Below are 27,939 nucleotides of genomic sequence, written 5' to 3'. Positions count from 1 at the left end.
AAAGCAACAACACCCTAGTGTCACAAAAATATTCTGACCTCAGATTCCCTGTAAGGGTTTCATGAGAACTGCTGGTATAGATATAGGTAAGGGGTTAGTAAAAGGAAATGCTGTGCTTTGAGTAGCACAGAGCCCAGGTGAAGTGGGACAGATGTGGGGGCTGGTTAACCAAATACAGACAACAGTGAACTTGTATGCAATTGTGTATATTACACGCTTGGTTTATATAATTTTTTTAAAGTTTTTTATCTCAAACAGAAGCCACTTCAGGCATAAATATTCCAAATATGTGAAGAATTAGTAAGGAATGTGAATTAATTGAAAGAAATCCTATTTCCACTTATATGAGAAGAAAAAAAATGCCTATCAATAGAACCACTATTTTGATTGCTTAGATGGCTTCACCAGTTTTGTTATGTTTTGATTATTCTACTATTTTTAAAAAATCATCTCTTGGAGAGATTTTACTAAAAGACCTAGGAAGACTAGACAAGAAACCAAAGTAAGCAAGAATTAACTTTCTACTCAATTTGCCAACAACCTTGACCAACAGGAAAGCTGAAATTAAAAACTAAGAGCTTGGGGACATGAGCAAAGCTCACAGTGAATTAGATGGGCATGCACACTTTCTCTGACTGCAAAATGCAGAAAGGAATCTTCTTGTCCACATTTTTCACTCCGGTAGAGACACTGTAGAAGCTGGTCTTCTCCACCAGAACCTACTTAGCACTTACTACAGCTTAACTAATGCCAATCAGATTCCACATGTTGTTTTATCAGACTGTCCACATATTCCAAAACTAGAGCTAGTTCCTCAAAACTCATTTTCAGGGAAGAGAAACATACCCCGGATAACTTTTAACTAACACCACCAACAACGATCTCTCACACTTTCACAGTACTTCCTAAATTCCAGGCATGGCCTTGAGTACTTACTTTCTGTGTACGAATCCCATTTAATCCTCACAACAATGTCCTGATGTAGATATTATTATTTACCCTATGATTTAGATGAGGAATCTGAGGAACACAGAGATTAAGTGTTTTGCAAGAAGTCAGGGAGTCAGGATTTGAACCCAGGCAATCTGGACCCAGAATCTCAGCAAGAACTAAGCAGCAACTGAATATGTATACAAGTTTTTCAGGGAAATTTTTACATATACAGTGAAGCCTACTTCTTTAAATACTTGCTCTGAAATAAGAATTTCTTCTTTCTCGGACCTCATATAATATTAACACTTGACTATAAAGAACTTTGTCTACTTTGTTCACCACTGTATCTTTAAATTTTTTTTTTTAATTTTATTTTTATTTTATGATAGTCACAGAGAGAGAGAGGCAGAGACACAGGCAGAGGGAGAAGCAGGCTCCATGCACCGGGAGCCCGATATGGGATTCGATCCCGAGTCTCCAGGATCGCGCCCTGGGCCAAAGGCAGGCGCCAAACCGCTGCGCCACCCAGGGATCCCACCACTGTATCTTTAGAACCCAGAACAGTTACTAGCACAGAATAGGCTCCTAATAAATATTTGTGGAGTAAAAATAAATGTAATAAGTATACTTATAAGGTAGATTTATTTCAGAAATCCAGTGAAGTAGAACTTGCGGGAGGATCATTTGTTCTGTTTTTGCTCTCCAACAATATTGTCAATCTGTTACTGATTTCTACATGTCCTTATTCAGTTATTTTCAAATTTAATATTCATAAAATCACTTGGGAATCTTATTAAAATGCAGATTGTGATTTAGAGGGTCTGGAATGAAGCTTGAGTATCCGAATGTCTAAAAAGCTCCCAGAGCAGGTCAAGGCTATTGGTCTAAGGACCACTTTTTGACTCTCACGGTCTTAAAAGTATTTGATAGATACGATTTTCAGATTTCAGTAATAAAATTGACTTAAAAGTCATAGCAAATTACAGAGAATATAAATACTATGTGTATCATGATTCTCTTTTTTTACATACTCCTCATTTACACTGTTGCCATTATTTTAGGACAAACTGAAAAGTGACATTTTTCACTGCTACTGGAATGATTGCCACATGGAATGTTAAATTCTTCAAGCTGCACTCGGGGACATACTGTGATGCTTTGTTTGGATATCTCCAACTGTCAATGTTTTCCCCACGACCTTTCCTATGGATTAAACACAAATAAACACATATTTAAAAATTTGAAAAGGCAAGCTATCTTACAGTTAAGATTAAATGGAAAAATGCAGAAACATCCACATTAATGTTTTGTGGATTCATTTGTCATTCCAGGATTTAAATAGCTAACAAATAAAATAATAAAAAAGTGATCCATTATATTTTTGCAATGATGAGATCAAGCTTGATTCCATTCATTTTATATACATTGACAGAGGCAATGGAAAACTATTAAGATGATCAGTATTTATCTAGCAGACACTCTTATTGCATTTAATTTGCTCCAGACACTATTCCAATTGTTCTATAAATATTAACTTGCTGGGGCCCCAGTGGCTCAGCGGTTTAGTGCCGCCTTCAGCCCAGGGCCTTATCCTGGAGACCCGGAATCGAGTCCCGCGTCAGGCTCCCTGCAGGGAGCCTGCTTCTCCCTCAGCCTGTGTCTCTGCCTCTCTCTCTCTCTCTGTGTCTCTTATGAATAAATAAACAAAATCTTTATAAATAAATAAATAAATAAATAAATAAATAAATAAATAAATAAATATTAATTTGCTCAAAATGCATTACATACCAATAACTAATTACTATTATATCTCCATTTTAAAGTTGATAAAACCAAGGCACAACAAAATTAAACATATCACCCACATCTATATTAATGGGTGTCCAGTGTTGTCTCCCTCTGAATTTCTAAGGAAAATATGTGCTTGAGATTTCCACAGATTTGAAAACTCATATCCAAATATATTTTTGATTAATCTCAAGTATCAGATTTCTTCCAGTAATGTAAAGTGGCACAAACAGAACAGTTGCAAATACTCAATTAAGATGGAGAATGATTAGGGCTTCAAGAATGCCAAGGGAAGTGGGACATGGCAGGAGCAAAGGAGGGCTGCTGTATCCTGGGTTCACATTATTTTGCACTGAGCATACATTGCTAAAATGAACTAACCGATTACCATTATCACCAGATCATACCTATATTTTTCTGTAGCTTCCTGGAAATTTAGAAATATATTTCCAACTGTCCTTTAGACATCCCCACTCACCTTAGTAAAATGGTAATGGAAAGCAAACATGACAAAATCTCACACAAAACTGTTTCTTCCCCTGAAGTCCTGTGTTGGAGAGTGATGTTACCATCTGCTATTAATATAATTAAGAACCTCAAACATGCTCAACATTGCTCTTTTTTCCCCATAGTATATTTAATTGTTCACCAACTAATAGTACATCAGCATAAGACATCAGCTGAAGCCCTCAGCATCTCTCCTTTGGAGTATTGGAGTACCCTCCAAGATTCTCATGACTTTCACTTCTTTCATCATTTGTGGATACCCTCATCGGACTTGATTTTCTAAAGCATATGTAGACACTCTTGTGACTTGCCAGTTTAAAGACCTAAGTCATCTACTCTCTTTATATATTTTAGCTCAAACTACTTAGTGAAGTATATATAAAGCCATTTCTGATTTAACACCAGACTACATTTTCAGCCACAGTCACAACTACTTCTTTTCCACATAAGCTTCTTACTTTAACAACATCCTTAAAATCTTTTTAATACATACTTTCTGTTCTGTCCAGAATGTCTTTGTCCACATTTTTAGATTGATAATTTTTAGTCATCCTCCAAAATGAAGTCTTTCCTAGCATTTTCCTATTTCCCCAGGAAAACCTTAAGAATAACCTTTATCATCCAGATTTCCTATATACTTGAGTGTATTTTGTATGAATTGCTCAGTACTATGGTCTTCTCACAGGTAAGAAAGTCTCTCACAGTTTTTGGTACATAGGAGGAACTCAGTAAACATTTAGTGAATAAAAAAAAAATGAAAAACAAAACATTAGGATTAACCAATAGTCTTACCTTAATAATTCATTTCATGACTTTGGATATAATTTAAATAATATTTGAAACATGAATTAATAACATCAGTAATATTAATTAGTGCATGGCATTTTGTCTCTCTCACACACCTATATCAATGATTTTTCCCTTTCGGATACTATCTGTAGCTACAAGAACAATGGATGTAAAAAATATATTAATAGTCTAAAAAGTCCCAAGGATACCCTATATGCTATTCACATAGTTATGCCTATGGAGAGAGAAAAATCTAAACAGTCAATTGCAAGTTGGTGTAAATTGTTGATTATCAAGAGAAAATAAAAGTCATTTCTGTTGAGTTCAATATAGATTTAATTATCAGGAATGTGCTAAAAAAACACTGACACCACTATGGTCCTTCTGTAGGTGGTTTGTCTGACATGTGGGAGGCTCAACTTTGGTAAGAGTCATGTTGCCGTGCCACCAATACATGGTTCTATGATTTATGCTTCCCCATGCCATCTGTAGATACAGGTGGTTCCTACTTTGTGCTAGGATCTCTTTCTGGAAGCTCAACTGGAGAGAAAACAATAGCAAACAGCTTATTCTCTCCACATTCACGTTAACAACTATGTATATTCAGATTCAAAAGCTTATAGATGGCTCATTAAAGTGAGGAAATTTGCAGTTATTATTTCAACCTCTAGATGGTGATGCAGCACTAATTTGATATTTGCACTACTTCAACTCACTTTGCTGGAATTCCACATTGTTCTCCAGGGTAGCCAGAAATCGTGGAATGAGCACTCTATTTCAAACTAAATGGAAGAGGATCTATTAGTCAGATACCTGAGATGAGCAAAGTAAAGAGCTGTAGATAGAGTAAATTAATGAATGGCTGCATTTCACACTGAGTAGTTCTACTGATACATGCTGAGACAACATAAAATTGCTACATTTCATACTTTGATATTTTAGTATTTATAAGTATGAGGATTTCCAAAAATATTCAAAAGTAGAGTGAGCGATGTAATGAACTTCCATATGCTCGTAACCTAGCTGGACAATGGCAAATGCTGTTCACACTTATTCCCACACATTTGTAACATGCTTTGACGTCACATATATGAATGCATTAAAACTTCATACTTTTTCTTAACAAAACAACTTTATGAAAACATTTTGACTTGATATTAGCCTTTGAAAGGAAGACTAAAGGTTTGATTAAATAAGAAATAGGAGGGTAGCTTCTTGGACCTGTTTCTTAATCTGGGTAGGTAGGTTCACCTTGCTGTAATTCCTCTAGTTATAGACTTATAATTTGCATGTTTTTCTGTCTGCATATTATGCTTTCAAAGAAGGGAAAGAAAACAAAAGATAAACAGTAAAGGGCACAGGGTTCTAAATCCTGGCTTCTTGACAGAAATATGTTTAGATTATGGCAGCTTTTCCTTATTGACAATTGGAATCAGGCAGAGTAATGATGGAAAAATTTAACTGGATTGCAAAGGTTAAGGAGAAATTAAAAAGAGAATTCAGTTGTGCCAAAGCATTATACAGATATCCTGGATCTTAATTCAGGAAAGTTCTTAAAGTTTTACAAAGTCATCATCTTGACCTGGGAGGTAAGTGGTAGATATTGTAATAAGAAGAAGAAAGAGAAGGCCTACTCACTTAGATACACCTTTATATACTCAGGTCTCCTCTGAGCCATGCACTGCCACATGGCTTTATGGGGATAAGCACCACAATTACTTTACTGACCTGAAATGATAGAATCTCTACTTTTTGGAAACCCGCTAGGAGTATAAGAAATAATACAGAGGAAAAATAAAAGCATAATCAATGGAAAAGCAGAAAGAGATAAAGGATATATAAAAATAGAACAAAAGAGGAAAAATAGAAGGTAGAGAGAGCAGAGTATATAAAAGCTATTCTCACTTAACCCAAAAGGCTTCCTTTACTACTCATTGATTCTCCTCCTCTAAGCATCTAGAGTGTTCAAAGTGCTATTTTATGCCAAGATAGGTATAATGGGGTGCAGAGAGTACTACTTTAAATTCAGACAGATCTTGATTAGAACTTGAGGAAAATACTTAGCTTCTTTGTTTTAGCTCACTTATTTATAAAACAGGGTTAAGAAAATCTGCTTTTCAGGGTTATTTTGATTATTAAAGACAAGATGTAACATAATGCCAACACAATGTTGGTGACCAATTAGTATCTATTGTTTTATTATTATTTTATTATAAATATATTATATATCTTATTCTCTGAGCTGGTAGTATTATATTTGTATCTATAAACAAGTTAAGGTAATAGCATGTCTAATGGATATTTGTTAGCTTGATAGATATGGCTTGAGTGAAGCAAAAACAGCTTTGGGGCAGCTTACTTTGCCTTTTTCATATAATGCAAAGTCTTCTTTAAAATGTTTAAGATAGGGATCCCTGGGTGGCGCAGCGGTTTGGCGCCTGCCTTTGGCCCAGGGCGCGATCCTGGAGACCCGGGATCGAATCCCACATCGGGCTCCCGGTGCATGGAGCCTGCTTCTCCCTCTGCCTATGTCTCTGCCTCTCTCTCTTTCTCTCTCTGTGACTATCATAAATAAATAAAAAAAAAATGTTTAAGATAGGGACACCTGGGTGGCTCAGTGGTTGAGCACCTGCCTTTGGCTCAGGGCGTGATCCCGGATTCCTAGGTTCAAGTCCCACATCGGGCTTCTTGCATGGAGCCTGCTTCTCCCTCTGTCTATATCTCTGCCCCTCTCTCTCTGTGTCTGTCATGAATAAATAAATAAAATCTTTAAAATAAAATAAAATATTTAAGATAAAAATATGAGTTTTATTCTGCATATAGTGTCTCTATTAGCATATATGACTAATAATGGCTCATTTCAGAATTTACTAATAATGAAGGAAGGCAGGTATAATCCCAGATTAAGTCATCTGGTTCACAGGTAGCAGATGCTCTATCCTCTACAAACATCTAATAGAGATGTGGATGGATACAATCTATTTCTGGATATGATGGATGGATAGAGCCCAGTTTCCCTCTTCTTTTCTAAGGTCAACTACTAAAATGAAATAACAGATGACTGACAGCAAACATAATCTCTTGCCTTTCTCAGAAATATATTCAAATGGATTTTGTTTAAATTAATCAATTAGAGATGTTTCTATGAAAGAAATATGGTAAAAGTAATAAGGTGTGAATGTAGAGAAGAGATATATCAGAAAGAGTGGAGAGTATTGTAGTTGAGTAGTATTAGAGAATTCTGCTCTGAGTTAGATAGTAATCACCAGATACTAATATTTCACATATAGGAAGGAACTGAAAAAAAAAAAAACACCCCTAATCTTTATACAGACATATGGTCATGTTTATGTTATACTACAAAACCTGGGCATAATTTAGACCTGTTTTGGAAAGGTAATGAAAGAAAATGATAGATCATACTACAGAAACTTATTGACTTATAGAAGGAATTTTCATAGTCCTTAAATCACCTGATAAAATTAGTGATTTTCTTAAGAATGAAACAAACAAAAATAACCAGAGTGTGATTAAACAGTAAAACACAACAAGACAGGGTTGCCTTACTCATTTTAGTGGCTTCAGTGGTATTTACTGTTGAGAATATGTGTTTTTTATTATACATGATAAAACTAAACAAAACAATTAAGGTTATAGTACCATATGTCTCAACTTTAGTAGGCAACAAGGTAAAACAAAATTGTGTTAATGTTGGATTTAAAAGATCCATATACTATTTCTTGTTTGCCATTTACTAGCTATTCTAACTTGTGCAACCTATCTTGCCTCTTGGAATCCACTTGCTTAATCACAAATAAAGCATTTGGGCCTCAGTAAATTCTTAGCAGTTGTAAGGTTTTAGGATCCCACTATCCTTTGTATTATATTCAATTAGTACACTGCATCTATTGTTCTAAAAGATCAAACATGAAATGATAGGTATGCTTTAATTCTAGCAGCCAGGGGTGTCATGTCCTGGTGGTGTGGTGACAATAATGGGGGCTGACTGAAGAGAAAGAGAACAAAGAAAGCAGGAGAGCTCCGGCTGTATTTCTGCGAACAGCTATGGCAGTAGTAAGAAGCATCTAGAAATCCCTTTGAAAGACAGTGTTTGATAATAATGTATAAGAATGAGGCTAGTGGAAATGATTCTAGATAATTTTTCAAGAAACACACCTAACAGAAAAACCTCTTTTCTGAGTCTCTGTCCTTTTAATTTCTTTCTTTTAGTACTAACAACTGACTGCCGCCCTTCCACCATATTCCATAATCATGTGAGCTGAATATTTCACAGGAATAAAAGGTTCTGGATCAGACACTAAAGGTGGAAAATTAATCATCAGTACCCTCTCAAAGAATAGCATTAAGTGAGCTCTGCTGTGCTTCAGAATTGCCTTTTTTTTTCAAATGCACAACAAAATTCTCAGTTAAGATAAGAAAGATATATAGTATGCTGTCTCAAAAGGAAACAGGATTAAGAAAAGAGCAATAATGATAGCTATTAGTTAGCTGGTGCTTAATTATGTGCCAGGCATTATCTTAATACTTTACATATATTATTTCATCAAATATTCATAGGCACAGTATGACACAGACACTAATATTATCCCTCCTTTATCCATGTTGAAACTGAGGCAGAGAAAGATCAAGTACACTGACGGAGGTCCTACAGCTCAGAACGGCAGAGCCAGAATTTGAACAAGAAACTCCAACCATTACAGCATGCTGCTTCTCAGCAGTGTTGTCAAATCACATATTTCAGAACATTCTTTATTTTCATTGTTCTTCATATGTTCTATAGCCTCTGACTTATTTTTTCTCCTCATTAAAAAATTTAATTAATCAGTGATAGAAAGAATCACAGCACATGTTCATGAGCAAGTCGCATAACCAACCTCACTAAAAATTCCAACTCAGGGTGAATGTATTAATTTAGCTTTTAATAGAAGCTCTAACACCATGAAATACTTCACTTTCTTGGGGCTATTCTATTTTTAGTGCAAGTATTCAATGACATTGTATAATGCCTATTGTTTCATGTCAATCTAAAAATCAAATAGTTCTACTAACCTTCTGCATGTTTTGCCTTGGTAAACATTTATGTAGAATTTTAAAATATGTTGAATTTGGACTAATCAAACCAATAATTAAACGACTCAATTTTGCATTGAGGTCTGCCTATAACATTTCAGAATAAGGTTTACTCATCTAATTATAGAAGTCTTCAAAAATATACTATATTTAAATGATACTTGGTATATGAGGAAGCCAGTACGTTTCTTAAATATTAAACATATTCCACCTACATGCACTTTTTTTCTCATATCAGTCAGAAAGGCCTCATTTCCCACTTTACTACTGTCTTTTAACAAAATATCCTTCTCCTTCGATCACAGGGGCAGACATGTAATGACTTTCTCCCTAATCAATAGCCACTCCCCTGGTCAGAGGATTGGGCATGTGATGTTTGCTGGAAGTGTTTCTGTTGGAGCTAGCAGAAAAATTGCCTTTCTTAAAAATGCATTATTTTATTTTTATCAAAATACAATAGGTAAATAAATTCAAAATTTAAATTTATAATGAAAAACAGTAGTCCCCCAATTCAATTCATTCTTCTCAGTGACTATACTCTTCAATGCTTTTAAAATATATGCTCATATATACATATTTCTAAGTGGTATCTTATTTTTCTTTCAATGTTAGATGTTGTATATTGAATGCTTAATATGAAAGATAAATATTTACATCTCTAATACTCTCACCACCTATACTTCCCTTCCTCTATTTCAGCCAACATAAGGTTGTGATATAATAAGGCCAGGTTATTACTCACTGTTTATGCTCTTACAGTTAGCTAAATATGACTTACAATGGAGAAAACTGCAAATTAAGATTTTTATTTTATTTTACAACTTTTTCCTCCCCACTTTTTCCATCTTGGTTTTTAAAATAATCTGGCCCCAAACTTTCCGACATTACTTAAAATGCCTTTGGTTATTTACCTTTTTTTTCCTTCCTCTTCCAGATATATCCCTTTAGTCTACTTTATCCTCCTGCTGTAGTCTGGACTAGTTATTTCTCTTACTCTATAGAGCAGCTCTCCTCTTGGCTTGGAATCTTCTCCTTCTCTCTCTTGTGATGGATTCCCTGTTCCCTGAATTTATCTCTCCCTCTTTCTTGATTTACTCCTTTTTGGTGAAGGACATCTCAGTACATCTGCTTGAGAAAAATGCATATGGGGTAAATTTTGGAAATACAGCCTTATAGAAAATTGATCATTGTATATGATTAAAAAGTTGGCTTAGAATATAATTTTAGGATAGAAAACTTTTTCTTGGAATATTTTCAGAGCATATGGTTCATTTCAGAATTACATAACCACTGCCTTCTACCTCTCAGAGTTGATGGTAAAATGTCTGAATCCATTTTGATTCTTGATCTACTTTATCTCTTGGGTCATAGATATGACCTAAGTATCTCTTAATTGGAGGATGTGATGCTAATTGCTATTGTTTTATCAACCACATTTACAGTGTGGAGTGATGGGCAGGAAGAGAAGTCTGGAAGCCAGTGGTGGTAGGAAAGGATAGGGTCGGTACACAATGTAAAGAAAGAGTAAGAAAACAATGACAAAAGTCCTGGATGTAGTCCTGCCTAATGCGAAGTGTGCAATCCTTTCTGCCCAGGTTTATTCTCCTCTACTTTTGTCATCGTCATCTTCATTATTGTTGTTGTTAGTAAGCTAGTTTAAGATGAATGCTAGTTATTTCAATGAAAAGGAAACAATGTTAACAATCTATAAAATGATACTAAACTGTAATTTATAAGAGAGCCACCTTCTTGAGGGAAAGGAAATTAGGCTTCAGATTATTAGACTGAGGAGGGAAATATTTTCAGCAATGATGAGCAGCAGAACATTTGGGGTAAAAATCAATTTGAGACAGTTTTGGCAACTTTGGAGACCTCTTTGTACAAGATGTCCATGTGCATGCATGTGTGTATATGTATGGCAAAATATGTCTTTCATAAATGCATCTTTAAGCTTCAACTAGTGCATCACTTTTTAATTTACTATTTATTAGAAAAACTGATCTCAATAGAATCTCTTCAGTTTTTTTTTCCACTTGGAAATGCAGTAATGCATCAGCTTTATTAAACTGTCTGCTCTACCTGCCTACTTTTTGCTTCCTTAGCTGAAATATTCTTATTTTTAATCTGTTTTGGTTGGTGTTGAAAATGCTTAATCTATGATTTTGCTTGTGTTCAAACCTGGTTGCATCCTTTTATGTAGAGTGGCATCATTAATTTTATTTTTCCTAGATAGCTAAACTAGAAAATTATTTTTTTTTCATTTTGACTGAATTATAGCTTAGAAAGGAGTTTTTAAATTTCAAAAAAATTAAGTAGTTGATATTTGATATTAGTTACACATTTTAAAGTTTATCCTTTTTTGGCTGCTGGAAATTTTATGGAGGTATCTTTGTGCCCTAAAACGTAATGATGATATTCTCCTTTCTGTTCCTGTGATAGATATCCAGGTATGCTTGTTAGTATTAATAATATGTAATTGTATTAAACTAGGTAGATTATTATCCTCTGCCCTTTAGATATTTACATTATTTGATAGCTATTGATAAAGTGTAAAGTGTGTCACATATTTTCATGTTTCTGTTAATGTTTTCTTCTTGTTTCCAGAAGTTTTTGTTTAGATATTTTTATGTAATTTAACATTTCAAATAGTTAATGATATCTGTCTGAATTGTAGCTCACAGCACTTATTAGTAAAAAGGGACCCTTTATTTCTGTTTGTACTTTTTACCTTGAATTAAACTCTGTCATCCATTAACACTTTCATCTCTATGCCACCTTCCTATTGCCTTCTACATTGTAGACTATTCTTTCTCCAAACCATTGCATGCTCAGCACTTAGCGTGCTGAATCATGGTGAGCACACAGACAGTACGTTACAAAATGGATAAATGTAAGTTTCAGGTATTTCATGAGTTTTCAATAAGCTAATAATCCCTTTAATGTTTATAAAATCTCATTACAAAAAGTAGACAAGAAGATAGGCCTAAAGGTAGAACTAAATATGTCCATCACAGTCACCTTCATAATTTCAAATTGATGAATTTTATAAAAATTCAATATAAAGGGGATCCCTGGGTGGCCCAGCGGTTTAGCGCCTGTCTTCAGCCCAGGGTGTGATCCTGGAGTCCTAGGATCGAGTCCCACGTCAGATTCCCTGCATGGAGCCTCCTTCTTCCTCTGCCTGTGTCTCTGCCTCTCTCTCTTTCTCTCTGTGTATCTCTCATGAATAAATAAATAAAATATTTTTAAAAAATTCAATATAAAGTAGTACACATCTACTGAGTTAAAAATGAGGATAACCTACTTAGAATTTGTGTAAATTCAGTAAAGGCATTGAACTTCATAGAGTCAAATATGAGATTTCATTTGGTCAACTGACTTGAATTCAGTCTTTATCCAAAAACCTACTTGTGTTTTCAAAGAACTTTCCTTGTTTTCTTCACTTGCACAGCTCCTGGCATCTATTTTGCAGATTACAATGTATTTGAATATAATAAACCTTTTAGTATATAAGCTTTATCAGCTTCACTTATATATTAGATCACCATTTTTTTCTCTGTGAAACAACATATAAGCATGTGAAAGAAGCAACATAGACCAGACACTAGATTATTAGTTAAGATAATGCCTTTCAAACACTGAGGCAAGAATGGAGACTTGTGTCCCTTATTGCTGGAAGTGATGGTCCTCCCCATTCCTTAATGTACCTTTATGATCTCTGTTTCAGTTTCTCCTTTCTTGATCTTTCCCTTACCATATTTGTTCCACTTACCCTTTTTCTGACACATAACTTTTCATAGGCTTCCCATATTTCTCAGTTTACTTACAAATCAGAGTTGGCAATACCCAGCCTACATTTCTGCATGTCAATAATTGGCTGGAGCTAAGCAGCCGTTGATCTCTGGGGCCAGGAAGCACACTTTCATTTTTCTACATTTTATTACTGATCCACTTCATTTATTTACATTATCATTATGTTCCTTTAAGTTTTGAGTTCACATCAACCACAGCATATCTACCAGGCCGGTGTTTGGTCTATACACCTTCATAAACACCTTTGTTTATATCAATACCTGCGTGCTTTTCTTTAATGCAAGTGTTTTATATGTTTCCTTAACTGTGAGATATTTGAACATATATATGTATATATGTATACATATATATACATGAATTCTCAGGAAAATATGTCTTGAGGGCTTATAAGTTCCCTATGTAAATACTTCCTTAGAAAAAAGTGTCTCTTTCTGGTCACCAGATGCACTTTTAAATAAGTTGATGCCATAGGTTCTAAATCATAAACAAATTGATGCAATTGTGTTAGAAGTTTACATTTGTGGGCAGGTGCAATGTAAGAATTATGACTGTGTTTGGTTCAGTGATGTTGCTTATCTAGTGGTCAATTGTGCATGCCTTCTGATAAACCCCATCACTAGATGTGTTAGTTACAAAAAAGGCAGTCCCTTCAATGCTTTATTCAGGGAAAGACTAATCCAACAAGGCAACCACTCTGGTTCATGCTCATGCTACTCCACTTGCTGGGATCTGCTTATAGAATGACTGTCAGTCCCTCATCCAGACGAACCAGACCCCGGATTCCTTGGGGCCCTCCAGATCACAAGGTCAATACCTGGATTTGTGAGCTCTTACTAAGTAAAAACTGTTATTAAATTTTCCAATATGAAAATTCACTTTCTGCCCAACATTTGAAAATGCTGTGAAATTGAGTTGAAGTGACATGGGCATTTTATTTTAGATAATTATATTAAACTAAAGAAATATTGAACAGCTGGATAAATCATCTTTTGAATTTTTTAAAAAATACAGATTTACATATCTGGTTTGTTTATATCAAAATGGGTTCTTTAAGTAAATTAACTGAATCAATTGAAATTGATTGAAATTTAATTTTTTTGGGGAAAAAAAGACTACTTAGTTTTCTGCTTGATAAGATAGATATTTCCAGATCAAAGCTAACTGGATCATTCCATGGGCAAATGACTAAGTTTCCATGTTAAATAGAGCCCTGAACTTGCATTATGTTTCTGGAACAAGGTGATGCTGTGTGCTACAAATTATTTCCAGAATGCTTCTGGGGGTAATTCTATGCATACAGAATTAGATCTATTTTAAAACTGTAACTCTGATCCTTTTATTTATTTTTACTGTCTACATTATTATGTGCATTGCTGGTACAATTTCACAAGTTACACTGTTCCTTCATGTCCTCTGAATTTTATAACCCAGAGACTACTTAAGTGTCATTTCAATCCGTTTATAGCAAGTAAGGAAAATATCTGAAATGTATTTTTAAATACTCTCTAATCAGAAGTGATGAATCCCAAAGCAAAATCATGTTAGTGTGTTCTATCTTTGCTAATAAGATTCCCTTGAAAATAACAAACAGAATAGTTCAGTAATTTAAAACTGGCACATTATTGCTTTAATAGGAACTGTGAATATTTTATCAGCATAATCCCTAATGAATAATTCTGCTTTGTTACTTTCCCTTCAAGGAGAAGAGTACTTGAAATTATGATATGTGATAATAGAATCTCTCCAAAACCTTTGAGATTCCTTACCAGGTGACTCTGAAAATCTTGGGTATTTTGAATACTAAGAGATAGTGCTCAAAATGTGTAGCAATTGTTTTTCAAAATTCTCTAAATATTGATATTAGCTTATCATGCATGGCCTCTTTTGAATTTGCAATTTATCCTTTCATTTGTTTCAGATATGTGGCATATTAACTATCCTTCTTTTAACTTTAGGATATCTTCATTATCATCTCTCTGCCTTTTGTTATAATGTCATATGCTCTAGTTTGCACAACACTTTCATCAAAGACACTTTATTGAGAACCTACTATGGCAGAGTGACACTATCCAAAACTGCATGTGCTTCTCTACATTCCTCAGAGTATGCTGCAGTTAGTAGAGGTTTAGTTTTAGCTAATGTATGAAGAGCCAAAATGAATTATGTCACTTCCTAGTAGATATATAACATTTACAATCACTGTCTTGCAAATTTCCAGTACATAATACAGTATTATTAACTATAATCACCATACTGCACACTGGATACCCAGAACTTAGTTGTCTTATAACTGAAAGTTTATACCTTCTGGCCAAGTTCTCCCCATCCCTCAGCCCTGTCCTCCCATCCCTGGTAATCAGACATTCTACTCTCTGTTTTATGAGTTTGGCTTCTTTAGACTCCACATATAAGTAATATCATACAGTCTATGTCTTTGTCTAATTTCACTTAGCATAATGTCCTTAAGACCCATCCATGCATATTGGCATAAATAACAGAATCCCTTCTTTCTCATAGCTGAGTAATATTCTATATATATATATATATATATGTCTATTTTTAATTTCTTGAGAAATCTCCATACTGTTTTTCATAGTGTCTATACTAATTTACATTTCCACCAATAGTGCACAGGGTTCCCTTTTCTTCATATCCTTGCTAAAACGTGTTTTCTCTTTTTGATAAGACGTTCTCAAAGGTATAAGGTTAGATATCTTGTTGCAGTTTTGATCTACATTTCCCTGATAATCAGTGATGTTGAGTAATTTTTCATGTAACATTTGGCCATTTGAATGCCTTCTTTGAATAAATATCTATTGTCTCTTTCCCCATTTTTAAATCAAATTGTTTGGCTTTTTTTGTTAGTGAGTATATGAGATTTTTATGTTTCAGATATTGACTCCTTATCTGATATATGGCTTGCAAATATTTTCCTCCATTCTGTAACTTGTTTTTTTTTTTTTTCATTTTGTTGACTGGTTTACTATGCAGAAGCTTTTAGTTTGATATAGTATCACTTGTTTATTTTTGCTTTTGTTGCTTGTGCTTTTGTATCATATTAAAAAAATCATTGCCAAAACTAACAAAGAATTTTTTTTAAAAATTTTTTTAAAGTTTTATTTATTTATGAGAGTCACAGAGAGAGAAAGAGAGAGAGGCAGAGACAAAGGCAGAGGGAGAAGCAGGCTCCATGCGCGGGGAGCCCGACGTGGGATTCGATCCCGGGTCTCCAGGATTGCGCCCTGGGCCAAAGGCAGGCGCCAAACCACTGCGCCACCCAGGGATCCCTCAGAGAATTTTTCTATGTATTTTCTTTGGGTCTAGGAGTTTCTACAAATTTGGTTCCTACGTTTAAGCCTTTTTATCCATTTTAAGTTAATTTTTGTGAGTGGTATAAGATAAGTAGTGTGATTTCATTCTTCTGCATGTAATTATCCAGTTTTCTCAACACCATTTATTGGAAAAACTCATTTTCCTACTGAGTATTACTGGCCCCCTTTTTAAATATTAGTTGACTATATATGTGAGGGTTTATTTATGGGCTTTAATTCTGTGCCATTGGTCTTTACTTCTATCTTTATGCCAGTACTATACTGTTTTGATCTCTATAACACTGTACTACAATTTGAAATCAGGAAGTCTGATACGTTCATCTTTGTTCTTCCTTCTCAGGATTGCTCTGGCTATTTGAGCTTTTTCTTTTTTTCTTGTAAAAAATAGCATTGGAATCTTGACAGAGATTGCATTAAATCTATAGATGGCTTCAGGTAGTATGTACATTTTAATAGTATCAATTCTTCTGATATATGAACATGAGATATCCTTCTAAATATTTGCACTTTCTTCATTTTTTCACCACAGAGTCTTATACTTTTCAGTGTACAGATCTTTCACCTCCTTAGTTAAATTTATTCCCAAATATATTTTTTAGAGATTTTCTTTTTCTTTCTTCTTTCTTCTTTCTTTTCCTTCCTTCCTTCCTTCCTTCCTTCCTTCCTTCCTTCCTTCCTTCCGAGAAAGAGAGAGAGCATATGCACACTCCTGCAACTGGGGGGAGGGGCAAAGGGGGAAGGAGAGGGACAAGCCAACTCTGCTGAGTATGGAGCCCAATGCTTGGGCTCCATCCCACCACCCTGAGATCATGACCTGAACAAAAACCAAGAGTTGGAAGCTTAAGCCACTGAGGCACCTAGGTGCCCCATATTCTTAAATTCTTAAATATTTTTTGATGCTATTGTGAATGGGATTATTTCTAAATTTCTTTTTTCAGGTATTTTGTTGTTAGTATAGAGAAATTTCTGTACGTAGATTTTGTAGCTTGCAAATTTACCTGATTCATTGATTAGTTCTAATAGTTTTGATTAATTCAATTACTTTCTAATTTGAATGCATTTTATTTCCTTATTTTGCCGAACTGCTCTGATAAGGACTTCCAGTATGTTTGATAGGAGTGGTGAGAGAGGGCACCTTTGTCTTTTTTCTGATCTTAGAAGAAAAGTGTTTAATCTTTTACCTTGAGTATGAAGTTAGCTGTGGGCTTGTTATACATAGCCTTCATATGTTGGGGTACTCTACTTCTGTACCAATTTGTTGAAAATTTTTATCATGAAAGGATGTTTAATTTTGTCAATTTTTTTGCATCTAATAAAATGATTTTTATTTTTCATTCTCTCAATGTGGCATATACTCTATTGATTTGTGTATATTGAGCCATCCTGGCATTCTTGGGCTAAATCCCACTCAATCATGTTATATGACACTTTTAATGTGCTACTGAATTTAGTTTACTATATTTTGTTCAGAATTTTTGCATTCTTATTTCACGAGGGATATTAGCTTGTGGTCTTCTTTTCTTGTAGTGTTCTTTTCTGCCTTGGTATCAGGATAATGCTGGCCTTATAAATGAGTTTAGAAGTATATCTTTTTCTTGGATTTTTTTTTGGAAGAGTTTGAGGATTAGCATTAATTCTATTTATTAGAATTCACCAGAGAAATCATCTGGGTTTGGGCATTTTTTTGGATGAAATTTTTTATTATTGATTCAATCCTTATCCATTATTGGTCGATTTTGATGTCTATTTCTTCATAATTCAGTCTTTGAAGGTGGTGTGCTTCTAGGGATTTAGTCCATTTCTTCTAAATTATCCAATTTTGGGGGCATATAATCATAGTAATATTTTATGATCCTTTGTAGTTCTGTAATATCAGTTGTAATACCTCCTCTTTCTTTTTTAAAAGATTTTATTTATTTATTCATGAGAGACACAGAGAGACATAGACAGAGAGAGAAGCAGGCCCCATGCAGGGAGCCCAATGTGGGACTCAATCCTGCAACTCCAGGATCACGCCCTGGGCTGAAGGCAGATGCTCAACCACAGAGCCACCCAGGTGTCCCAAGTAATACCTCCTCTTTCATTTCTGAATTTATGTATATGACTCTTCATTTTTTTTTCATAATGTAGTTAAGGGTTTTTCAGTTTTGTTTATCTTTTTCAAAAACCAGGTAATGGTTTTGTTGACCTTTCTATTATTTTCCTGGTCTCTATTTCATAAATTTTTGCTCTTCTCTTTGTTATTCTCTTCTTTCTGCTAACTTTGGGCTTAGTTTGTCTTTTTCTAGTTCTTTGAAGTGTAAACTTAGATTGTTTATCTGAGAATTTTTCTTAAGCATTTATGCTATAAGTTCCATTAAGAACTGCTTTTGTGACATCTTATAAGTTTTGTGTTATCTTTCCATGTCAATTTGTTTCAAAATATTTTTTTATTTCTTCTCTGACCCTCTAATTTTTCAGAAGTGTTTGGTTTATTTCCGTATTTCTGAACTTTCCAGCTTTCCTTCAGTTATTGACTCCTAGTTTCATACCATTGAGCCTGGAAAAGATTCCTGACATGAATCCATTGTTCTTAAATTTACTAAGACTTCTTTCATGGCCTCACATATGATCTATCTGAAGAATTTTGCCTGTATGCATGGGAAGAATATGTGTTCTGCTGCTATTGGATGGAATGTCCTGTATATGACTGTTAAGTATGTTTAGTCTAAAGCATAGTTCAAATCCAACATTCTCTTATCAATTTTCTATCTGGATGATCTATCTATTGTTGGAAGTGGAGTACTGTGCTATTATCATAGTGTTTTCTCTTTCTTACTTCAGATCTGCCAGTATGTGTGTGTGTGTGTGTGTGTGTATGTACTATATCCTCTTGATGAATTGACTCTTTTATCTTTACATACTAACCTTTGTTGTCTTATGTTACAGCTTTTGGCTTATGGATGATTTTGTCTGAAATAAATGTAGTTACTTTGCCCTTTATTTGTTTTTTACTTGCAGAAAACAAGGAATATTTTATTTCTCCCTTTACTTTGAATCTTTGTGCATCCTTGTGCATAAGTGAGTCTCTTTAGGCAGCGTACATTAGGGTGTTGTTTTTTAATTCGTTCAACAACTCTATACTTTTTGATTGGAGAATTTAATTAATTTATAGTAACCATTCATAGGTAAGGACTAACTAATGCCAACTTAATTGTTTTCTGTCTAATTTGTAGTTCTCTTGTCCTTTTCTTCCTCTGCTGCCCTTTGTTGTGAACTAGTGATTTTCTATAGTGGTATGCTTTGATTCTCTTCTCTTCATCTTTTGTGTATGTATTGTAGGTTTTTGTTTTGGGGTTACCATGAGGCTTACACAGAATATATTATAGTTATAGCATTGTATTTTATTCTGATAACCATTTAATTTTGATTGCATACAAAAGCTCTACTCTTTCACTCCCTCCCTTTTTATGTTTTTGATGTCACAATCTTCCTCTTTTTATATCATATATTTGTTAACAAACTTTTGATACTCTTGTCCTTTAACATTTATACTAGAGTTAAGTGGTTAACATATGACCATATCACAGTATTAGAGTGTTCTAAATTTGACTATATATTTGCAGTTTATCAGTGTGTTGTATGTTTTCATTTTACTAATTAGTTCTTTTATTTCAGCTTGAATAACTCCTTTTGGTATGTCTTATTCAGTAGATCTAGTGGTTAATTCCCTTAGTTTTTATTTGTTTGAGAGTCTTTGTATTTCCTTCATGGTTGGCAAGATTTTTTTTTTCTCAGCACTTTGAATTTATCATTCTACTTTATCCTGCCCTGAAAGATTTCTGCTGAGAGATCAACTGATGACCTTATGGGATTTTCTTGTAAGTTATAACTTCTTTTCTTTTGCTACCTTTCAGTTCTCTTTATTTTTTGGTTTTTAAATTTTATTTATTTATTTATTTGAAGTGTAGTTACACACAACATAGTTTCAGGTGTACAACAGTGATTTGACAACATAGTGATTTGATTATATGTTATGCTATGCTATGTTCACCATAAGTGTAGCTACCATCTGTCACCAAACAATGCTATTATGATACCACTAACTATTCTCTATGCCGTACCTTTCCATCCCCATGACTTATACATCACATAACTGGAAGCTCATATTAATTTCTTTTTACGATTTTATTTGAGAGAGACAGAGATAGCAAGAGACAGCACAAGCGAGGAGTAGAGAGAGAAGCAGCCTCCCTACTCAGCAGTGCATGGCTTGATTCTGGGACCCTGAGATCATGACCTGAGCCAAAGGCAGATGCTTAACCAACTGAGCCATGCAGGTGGCCCTCATATTGATTTTTGACAGCTTTAGCACAATGTGCCATGCAGAGGATCCCTTTGAGTATGTTTGGTTACCTATGAGCTTCATGAATTTGGATATCCAAATCTTTCCCCGGATTTGAAATGTTCTGTCACTACTTCTTTAATAAGCTTTCTACCCCTTTTATAATTTTCTTCTTCCTCTGAAGCTCTTAATAATTCACAATTGTTTCTTTTGAAGATATCTCATAGATTACTCAGGCTTTTCTCCCTCTTTTTCTTTCTTTTTTGGTTTGATCTTCTCTGACTGGATATTTTAACATGTTATCTAACTTACATATTCTTTTCTTCTGCTTGATCAGTTCTTCCATTCATATTCTCTATTTCATTTTGCATTTCATTCACTGCATTCTTCTGCTCCAGAATTTCTTTTTGGTTTGTTTTTATAACCTTTATCTTTTTGTCTAACTTCCCAATTTGTTTTTTGGTTTGTTTGTTTACTGTTTTCCTGATTTTGTTGAATTGTCTCTGTTTTCTTGTAGCTCAATGAATTCCCTGAAAACAGCTGTTCTGGGGATACTTGGGTGGCTCAGTGGTTGAGTGTCTGCCTTTGGCTCAGGGCATGATCCCAGAGTCTTGGGATTGAGTCTTAACTCAGGCTCCCTACCTCTTCCTCTGTGTATGTCTCTGCCTCTGTGTATGTCTCTCATGAATAAATAAATAAAATCTAAACAACAACAACAACAACAACAACAACAAAACAGCTGTTCTGAATTCTTTATTGGGTAAATTATAGATCTGTGTGTTTTGGCTATTAGTTACTGGAAGATTATTGTGATTCTTTTGTGGTATCACGTTTCCTTGATTTTCCTTGATTTTTCATGTTTTTTGAAGTTATGTGTTGCTGTCTTCATATTTGAAGTAGCAGAAATCTCCTTCAGTCTCTACTAACTTCCTTCAAGAGAAACATCTTTCATTAGCCCGCCTAGGGACTCTAAGGCTTTTTCAGACATTCTCTGGATATACCTGCTCCATGCTTCTTGCTCCCTATTGTGGTAGAACTCATAAGCTTGTATGTCTTCTTTTGATCTTGTAATGCTCTTTTTTGTTTTCCCAAGAATGGCACTAAAGTTCAAGATTGTGGTCTCTCCCTGGCCTGCATGTTCTGGCAAGTTTTCTGTGCATGTCTGCCAAAGTTTCCTCTTGCTACCATAGGGAGTGTCCAAAGGAAGACAATCCCAAGGAGTGTGTAAGTGTACCTGTGTCTGTGTGTAATATAAGGTGTACAGGGTATGCCCATGGACCCAGCGGGGAGCCACAGGCAACGTGTCCCCAGCAGTTCATGTGTGAGCATCTCTTGATGGAGTCTGTGATTCAATTAGTTAGTAGAATCTGTGACCCGTTAATGCCCTCTGAGCATCCTATCTATGGCTCCCAAGTTTCTCCCCCATCCCTCACCAATTCACGCAGCTCATGATTCAGTACTGTGGATGGGGCAGGAGAGAAATGAGCTTCTTTGGCAGCATTCCTCACAGCTGGGGAAGTTGAGTGCTTAACATACTCTCTCTCACTTTCCCCCACAGTAAAAGTCACAGGCTGAGAAGATCTCTTTTGGCCCTGAGCCATTTTCTCTTGGGGAGGGGTAATGTTGGTAAAGTCAAACTGTTCCTCTTACTCTCTCCAATGTTTCAGACTTATAGGTTTTGTTTTGTTTTCTTCTTGTCTGTTTGTTTTTGCTACAACAGTATAGAGGAATTTCTCCACTAGAAATCTGAACTTCACAAAAGCTTTCTTGTCCATGAGTGATTGTCTGAGGTGTAGTTTCCAGGGGCTCCTGGACCACAAACAGGAGGGCCTGTACATGTTCATGGGGCATACCCAGGACTGAGCTGTACATGCCTATTAATTACTGCAATGGTGAGTGAGAATCTTCCCTCATTCCTTAACACATGGTGCCGGATCCCTCATAGCTCCAACAAAGGCACTTTTGTCTGTGGATTAATGCCAAACTGGTAACATTGATGGAGGGATATGATCAGGTGTGTTTTAATCAGCCGTATTGTTGACATCACTCACTGTATGTCACTCTTTCTTTTCCTGTGTGTTGCTGCATCATCCCTGGAAGCCTTGGGTTTGGATAGTGCAGCAAGTATGAACTATCCCAATTAATACAGGAATGCATAAGGAACTTCGAGCAAAGGGTAAATTCTAGAACAAATAAGACCATTTAAGAAGCAATGTTAATACACTAAAGATATGTCTTGATACTCTACTTTCTTGCTAGAAGTAGGCCCCAAAATTAATTCTGAATTTATAAGTGGTCAATATAAAAGGGAAACACAGTTAATTGTGTCCATAAGATAAAAATAAATCAGTTCATTGGGGAAAAACATCTATTACTGGTATTAAGACCAAGAACTCTTTTATTTTCATTGCAGGGCAATGTGACCTAATGAATCTATTTATTCTTTGATGCCATTTAAATGCAGGGCTGTGTACTTTTACATTAGAGGAGATGCTGCTAAAATTTACTTTGATTATGTAAATCCTCAAAACAGATTATTCTTGAGGTTCAGTTAGGTCAGGCTTTATTTTTCCTATTCAATATGAACTTGTCAACAGCACGTAAATATTCCACCTCAAATATATTATATGCATGAAATTCTACCTGAAGTGTTTATAAAATATATTTTTATGTCCAATCAATTTGTGTTAAAAGAATAACTGAGTTCAAATTAGAGTATTTGCTTAAAAACTATAATCATTTTTCCACATCAGCTTTCAGTTATTAAAACTTTTCTATTTTTCTAGCATGTTCACTATCAGGAATGTTAGAAGAATGTAATGTAGTTTGTAGTATGTGGTAAATTTCTCATAAACACATCTAGATATTTCCAACTATCTGTGTGTTGATAAGCAGAGCCTATATTGTATTTGATTTTTTTATTCAAGTACTTCTATTTATGTAGGCAAAATCTATGTAGATTATTTGAGACTCTCCTTCACTTTCTTTTTCTTCTTTTTGTAAAGTTACTTTTGCCAATTTGATTTCTAATTAATTTTTTAAGAGAATCAGAAAGAAACACACATATATGTTGTATTTTTTAAAGCATGATATCAATAAGGAAAACACTGTCTTTCTTAGAAAGTTTTGTTATGCAAATTTGGGATTTCATGGACATTCTGTAGAAATCAATGATCCATAATAGCAAAACATTCACACTGGGTTCTGGGACAATATAAATACTAAAGAACAAAAGATGAGAGCAAGATGCTTTTGAACATGCTTTTCAAATGTATTGGATCCACTTGAATTTTAAGAATGGCATTTTTAGTTCCCTTGCCTAAAAAGGGCTAGCGGGACCCTAAAAACTGAGGATCCTGAGAAAGATATCCTATTGCAAACACTGAAGTGCATCTCTACTATCATCTGACTGAAAGGGAAAAAAAATCATTATGGCTCATTATCTTTATTCAAAAAGAAAGTAATGTTTATTTCAATATAACCTAGGATTTTTTATGATGTTGAGAATTACTAGAATGTTCTGAAGTTCAATGGAACAAAATGCACTATTAATCTCTCATAAAAATAGTTGGAGGGTTGAAAAATGAACACAAGCATTGTAAAATTATTTCTCAGACCCCTATCATCTCAGCTCACATATTCTAACAATCTTCTATTTGTTTTCTCTTGCTTGAGTTCCATATTCTGTGCCAAGTATATTTGAATTCAGTTATGGTGGCTCCATTATGCCATGATCAGAATAGTTTTTTATCATCTTTATCAGCTTGAAAGATGCACTTCACACGTTGAAAATAGTTTTTCACAGGTAGATTTCACACTTAGACAGCTTCTCCAAAGAGAATTGACATATGGTAGAGGTTTTTAAAAAAATGTACAAGCTGCTTAAAATAGAAAGAGATTAGTAGAAAGTTCAACTTGATAATGTAAAATTAGGAATATTAAATCAACTGAATGAAAGAGGAACTAAAATGCAAAAATAAAACACAGTCACCCTAACCCTATATTACTTTTTTAATGCTCTCAATTGTACATCATGGACAATTACTCATTCAGTAATTTTTTTTTATCATAATATTGTCTGGCCACATACCACCATTTAAAAACGAGTATTTTTTTTCCTGTAGTTGTAAAGCACTTTTCTTCTTAAACTGCCACCATTTTAGGTATTTTAGTTGCCTAGGAAACATACAAAGGTTGTGCTGCAATAGCAGGAATTCATTTAACCACCAAATTCCCTCTGTAAGCCAGATTCATCATTTATAGATTGTAGAAGCCTTCAACAGAGTACTTGACTGCATCCAACTGGCTTGTTACCATATCACACTTTCTTTATAATGAAATGGGCCAAACAGATTTTCAGAGAGTTAAAGCACAAAGTTATGTTTCTCACAATGTGATCTGGAGATCATTTCCTTGAGAATCTAAAGTCTGTGAGACTGAATACCTATTTTTGGTTCTGTTAATCTAATCTCTTATCTGGCTACAAAAGACCAGCACACATTAGCACAAGAGAGGGCCCACTTTATCCTCTTCTCACGTTTTGTAAGTACTAGGATACTTTTTTATAAGAAACTAGGAAACTGTTTATCACATACAAAGTGATCTTCTACAGATTATTTGGCTCTGTTTGATTTTTATATATCAGTATAGCATTGATGTAAAGGAAAATTAATGGTTTTAGGTCAGACAGAAATGATTTATTAAGGCAGCTAGACATCTCTCAGTGGAGTTATGGAGGAATAATTTAATTAATCTCTGTTCCTCTCAGCTTTCCCCAACTAGAAAATGATAAAAATAAGATCTAAATCCAAAGTGCCCTGTGATATATTTAATTTATATAAAATTATTCTTTCTGTGTTTCTTATCTCATAGAATAGTGACACCATCTTCCTCATTCACAAGTAAGGAACCTAAATATTTCTTGTACTCTACCTCTCTTCATCCTTCAAATCCACTAAGTCACTTAATCTCTCCACTCCACTGCCACTGTCACTGTCATTTCCAAAACTGATATTTATTTGATTTCCAAGTCTCAGTTTGGGCTGCTTTAGTTCTCCACAATGATGCCAGACTGATCTTTGTAATACCTAAAATCTGACCCAGTTGTTTAATCTCAGTGGCTCCACATAAATATTCACATTTCTAAGAAGACATTCAGAGCCCTTCTTCCCCAAGCTCTCGGCTGTGTTCCTCCCCTAGCAGACTAACACACACATCTATATAGTTACGTTGAACTACTGTTAATTGCCTTAATATTCTATGCTTTAGTTTTTTTTTAAGATTTTTATTTATTTATTCATGAGAGACAGAGAGAGGTTGAGAAAGACAGAGAGAGAGAGAGACAGAGACACAGACAGACACAGGCAGAGGGAGAAGCAGGCTCCATGCAGGAAGCCGGATGTGGACCTCTATTGGGGATCCCAGGATCATGCCCTAAGCCAAAGGCAGACACTCAACCACTGAGGCATCCAGGAGTCCCTCTATTACAGTGCTTAAGCCTTGTAATTTTCTACCTGGAACTTCTAGGTTCCAGAAGAACTGATCAACTGTTACTCATTTTTTTCCACCACTGAGACATCACTTGCTCTAAGAAGTTTTGAAGCACAATCTGGACTGAGAAATTGCTGCTTTCACGCAGTGAGACAGGATAAGATAGAGAATATGACTCGTTCACCATCATATATCCTGGACCACCATATTCCATGGGACAGATATTAAGCACTTAATTTGCTTAAAATAAATTTCTTAACCATCAAACCAGTATATATAGTAGGAGAGAGTTGCACATTGAAACAAAATTGATATGAATGTTGGCAGGGCAGATAATCCTAAGAAACCTATTTGTATCCATTTATTAGCATAGATACTAAACAAAACAAACAAAAAGAATGGCATTTGTTAAGGATGATGGTCCCTGCACAAAATGCCAAGCCCTTAAAATGGGATTCATTCATTCTTTCTTTCTCTTTCTCTTTCTCTTTCTCTTTCTCTTTCTCTTTCTCTTTCTTTTTCTTTTTCTCTTTCTTTCTTCCTTTCTTTCCTCTTTCTTTCTTTCTTTCTTTCTTTCTTTCTCTCTTTCTTTCTTCTTTTTTTTTATTAATAAAAGCCTCTGAGAGGTTCTGTCCTGGGGCCCTGGTAAGGAAGTGTGGTGTAGAGTGGAAAGAGGAATATTATCTACAGTTCTCCCAGGGATGCTGAACTCTTGAATCAACTGGAGACAAAAAAGTGACAGTGATATTTGAATTACTACTATTAAAATAATTCATAATTGTATTCATAAACTGGTGATGCTTCAGGATATTGGTCATATTTTTTAATAATAGTCATAAAAACATGGTGCATGCCAATATATTGTGAACATATTCACTTATTTAGGGTGTATATTTAGTTACTTTACAAATGGTAGAAACTATGAACTTTCCAGGACTGACCGCCAGGCATCATCCTCTATCTAAATACCCACAGTTTGTTCAATTATTTTTAAAAATATTCTAATCAGGTAAAAATATCTGTTAGTGTCATTTTTAAAATAGTCAAACATAAAGAAACACATATTCCTGGTGACTTAGCAATTTTAAGTGAAAGAGACTCATTTCATCAAATTTACTTTTATTAGTTAATGTACATATGCTCATGTCCTACTTTCCCTGTCTCCTTATAAGGCATTTCAAGGGAGGTGTCTACATTGCATGCTTCCTTTACTCCTTTCTCTATTGTTCCTTAACACAATAAATACCATGTAAATGCTATGACTGATAAGGCTTATGCTTCACTTCAAATGGGTAAAGCTAAGTTTCTGGAAGACAGTTGCATCTGTCTTCAGCTCTCATTTTAATTCACTTTTCTTTTTTCAGCCCCATGTTGAAAATGAAGGACATCTTATCAGATTATCAAAGCACAGTAGTAACATAGTTGCAGTTTTGCATGTGTTTTCTCTGCACTGTTTATGAGTCACAATTCACTGCTGATGACAAAACAAAATCTTTAGTAATAAGATCTGGAAACATAGTCACCCGCTAGACTTTGAATACATAGGCATTAACTGCCTGGCTCCAATTAGAAGTTAGTATAATGGAAAAGATTGTACTGGAAGAGTACAAATCAGCTCTTATCATTTTGGAAACAGGAATATCAAGAAATAATATAGAATAAACAAAAGAGAAATTTTATCTCAAGAATATTAACCATAGGTTTAGTTTACCAAGAAGCTTTTAAAGAAGTATCATTTCAAACCCTTCACTAAAGAGGGTGGACCTCACTGTTATTTTTCTAGACCTGGTGATTTCCTATGATTCCTTACAACTTTCTCATACTATGTGATTAAAAAAAAAAAGATACAGGGGCGCCTGGGTGGCTCAGTCA

Source organism: Nyctereutes procyonoides, unplaced genomic scaffold (genome assembly GCF_905146905.1).
Source record: "Nyctereutes procyonoides isolate TBG_1078 unplaced genomic scaffold, NYPRO_anot_genome, whole genome shotgun sequence".
Lineage (NCBI taxonomy): Eukaryota > Metazoa > Chordata > Mammalia > Carnivora > Canidae > Nyctereutes > Nyctereutes procyonoides.
Note: the sequence above shows the minus strand (reverse complement) of the source record.